Genomic DNA, 3953 nt, shown 5'->3' with positions numbered 1-3953 from the left:
TATCTAGATATTATTTAGATTTGATCTCATCTAGATATTATTTCATCAAGATCTTATCTTATCTTATCTAGATTTGATTTTATTTTATTTATGGGCTTGGATTTAAAACAGATTTGTAAGCTTTGGGGCTGGAAAACTATATAACAGCACCAAGGTTCTAGTTTAGGCCCTTCTCTCCCTCCCTCTCTCCCTCTCTCTCTCTCTTCTCTCTCTCCTGTTTTCATTTTTAGTTTTAGGCTTTTCTTAGACACTCTTTTGTTTTGCAATTCCAGTTTTGACTTTTCGTTTTAGAAATAAAATTCTGTTCTTCAATCTATAATTTCGTTCTCTATTGATTAATGGAAGGCTAAGTCTCCAGTGTTGCTTTCTCTTGAGGATGAAACATAGTTGTCTTTGAGGTTCTATTATTACTGTTAAATTTTGTTCAGTTTTTCCTCTTCACTAATTACTCTGAATTTGTTGCTATTAATTCATGCATGCTTAGTGCTTGATTAATTGTCTCTGCGCTTAATTACGTTCATGCTTAATGATCGTTTATGATTAATTGGTGTATGTGTTGCTTAATCACATAATGAATTCCTTATGTTAAATTTCGCTTAGTAATTTAATTTAGGGTTGGATTAAGTGGTTGAACTGATAAAGGATAAACTCTCGTAACCTAGGATAAGAGACTTGCTTGTGAAGCAAAGGGAAGCAACATGATTTAAGTCTTATATTTTATAATTCACATCTATTCGTTGTTTAATTTACAAAAGCAAACAATCCCCCCCCCCCAATTCGTTACTATTTTATTACTATCTGTTATGAACATTTGGTTTATCATTACTCGTTGGGAAACGACCTAGGATCACTTCCTAGTTACTGCATTTTAAAGTTTATTTGATTCGGGTACGACCTCGATCAAATTTGGCGCCGTTGCTGGGAAATAGTGCTTCTCCTGTTTCAGTTTTGTGTTTGATGTGAATAGTGCTTTGCGATGGATTCAGCGACCACTTTTGTTGAACTGGAAAACTGGGTAGTAGTGGAAATCCCTTAGCGACGGATTTTAGAGACCACTTTTGCTGAATTAATTAGGATTTTTTGTTTTGGTAGCTAGAGTTGTTATTTTTGGCTGAATTTTTTTGTGGTCACTTCTTTTGATCCATATTTTGCGGGAAAAATAGTTCGAGCCCTTAGTTTGGTCAGATTTGAAAGTTCCAAAAAAATAGCAAATTTGATTTTTGTCAAAACTTCAAACGACCATAACTTTGGCTCCGGGTATCAGATTGACTATCATTATATATGTATTTGGGGTAGAAAAAAATTTCCCATGCCATGGCAGCCTGCTGTAGGCTGGTTGAGGTGTCCTTCTTCCAAAAATTGTGATTCTGTCAAAAGTTTTTTATTTTGCAAGTATTATTCTCTTATTTTTCTTAACTTATCATTTTGGCTTATATAGTTAGACTTTGAATTTTCGTTTGAAATTTTTTGTGCTATCTTCTCATCATTTTATAAGGTTGCTCACAAAATTTCAAGTCATTTGGATATCATTTGAGGGTAGCTGTAGTTCAAACCTACACTGTTACTTGCATAAGAAGGCAACTAGTTGTGCATGTTGAATATAGTGTATGACTAGAGGCAATCCATCTGACTTACAACCCTTTGATCCTAAGATAGATATGACATTTCATAGATTAGTTAGACATCATTTAGTACCTTTTGAGCATTCTGTTATTGGTGATTTTGAGCATTATAGTTTTGAACATTCTGATTTTGAACATTCTGAGAACATGGCACAACCTCCACCCCGTCAGAGGACTCTACGGGAAATGGATGCACCTGATTTCACCTACGAAAGCTTGTGCATCCATTACCCTGATGAGGATGTCCCATATGTTCTTAAAACTAGACTGATTCATTTGCTTCCAAAGTTTCATGGCCTTCCAGGTGAAGACCCACACAAGCATCTAAAAGAATTCCATATTGTCTGCTCCACCATGAAACCACTAGATGTCCAGGAGGATCACATATTGCTGAAGGCCTTTCCTCATTCTTTAGAGGGAGTGGCAAAGGACTGACTATATTACCTTGCTCCAAGGTCCATCACGAGCTGGGATGACCTCAAGAGAGTATTCTTAGAAATTTTTTTCCCTACTTCCAGGACCACGACCATTAGAAAGGATATTTGGGGCATTAGACAACTCAGTGGAGAGAGCTTATATGAATACTGGGAGAGATTCAAGAAACTATTTGCCAGTTGCCCTCACCACCAGATTTCTGAGCAGCTTCTCCTCCAATATTTTTATGAAGGACTCAGTAACATGGAGATAAGAATGATAGATGCTGCCAGTGGTGGAGCCCTTGGAGACATGACCCTTGCTGAAGCCAAAAATTTAATTGAGAAGATGGCTTCAAACTCCCAGCAATTTAGTGCCAGAAAAGATGTTATTGTCATTAGAGGAGTGCATGAAGTAGCCACGATATCATCTTCATCAGCCGAGACTAAGAAGCTTGAAGGTAAACTAGATGCCTTGGTTAACCTGGTAACCCAACTGGCCATGAATAAAAAATATGCACCTATCGCCAGACTCTGTGGTTTATGCTCCTCTGTCGATCACCACACAGACCTTTGCCCTTCTGTGCAACAATCTAAAGCAATTGAACAGCCTGAAGCTTATGCTGCAAACATCTACAACAAACCTCCTCAACCTCAGCAGCAAAATCAGCCACAACAGAACAATTATGACCTCTCCAGCAACAGGTACAATCCTGGGTGGAGGGATCATCCCAACCTTAGATGGTCAAATCCTTCACAACAGCAGCAACAACAACAACAACCTTATTTTCAAAATGTTGCTGGCCCAAGCAGACCATACGTTCCTCCACCAATCCAGCAGCAACAATAGCAACAGCCCTAGAAACAGCAAACAGTTGAGGCTCCTCCACAAACTTCCCTTGAAGAACTTGTGAGGCAAATGACTATGCAAAACATGCAGTTTCAATAAGAGACCAGAGCCTCCATTTAAAGCTTAACTAATCAGATGGGACAATTGGCTACACAGTTAAATCAACAACAGTCCCAGAATTCTGATAGATTACCTTCTCAATCTGTCCAGAATCCCAAAAAATGTGAGTGCCATTACATTGAGGTCGGGAAAGCAGTGTCAAGGACCTCAACTAGTAGCTTCTTCCTCATCTGCAAATGAACCTGCCCAACTTCACTCTACTCCAGAAAAAGATGATGACAAATTTAAAGAGTAAGTTACCTAACAATTTCTATGCAGGTGAATCTAAAGAGAAGCATCATATCCAAGGTAATTCTGATTTACAGAAGCAGCATATCCCTCTTTCATTCCCTCCAAGAGCAATTTCCAACAAAAAAATGGAAGAGGCAGAGAAAGAGATCTTGGAAACATTTAGAAAAGTAGAGGTAAACATACCTCTGTTGGATGCAATAAAGCAAATTCCAAGATATGCTAAATTCTTGAAGGAGTTGTGCACTAATAAGCGGAAGCTTAAAGGTAGTGAAAGAATTAGTATGGGCAGAAATGTCTCTGCATTGATTGGTAAATCTGTTCCCCAAATCCCTGAAAAATGTAAAGATCCAGGTACATTCAGCATACCTTGTATTACAGGGAACAATAAGTTTGACAATGCCATGCTAGATTTAGGAGCTTATGTTAGTGTTATGCCTCTGTCTATTTTTAATTCTGTATCTCTAGGTCCTTTGCAGTCAACTACTGTGGTAATTCATTTAGCTAATAGAAGTGTTGCCTATCCTGCTGGTTTCATAGAGGATGTCTTAGTTAGAGTTGGTGAGTTGATTTTCCCTGTTGATTTTTATATTTTAAATATGGAGGAGGGATTTTCTAAAGGATCATTTCCCATCATTCTAGGCAGACCTTTTATAAAAACTGCTAGAACTAAGATAGATGTATATGCAGGCACACTATCTATGGAGTTTGGTGATATAA

At 37.8% G+C, this 3953-nt stretch overlaps 1 non-coding gene across 1 annotated transcript; it reads right to left on the bottom strand.

Annotated features, from left to right (window-relative positions):
• Nucleotides 1–2147: 2147 nt before the first annotated feature.
• LOC114397847 lies at nt 2148–2254 on the bottom strand. Its single transcript, XR_003663464.1, has one exon. It is a non-coding gene; the product is annotated as a small nucleolar RNA R71 (small nucleolar RNA).
• Nucleotides 2255–3953: the final 1699 nt, after the last annotated feature.

Source organism: Glycine soja, chromosome 18 (assembly GCF_004193775.1).
Source record: "Glycine soja cultivar W05 chromosome 18, ASM419377v2, whole genome shotgun sequence".
NCBI lineage: Eukaryota > Viridiplantae > Streptophyta > Magnoliopsida > Fabales > Fabaceae > Glycine > Glycine soja.
This window is presented reverse-complemented; position numbering and strand designations above follow the sequence as displayed.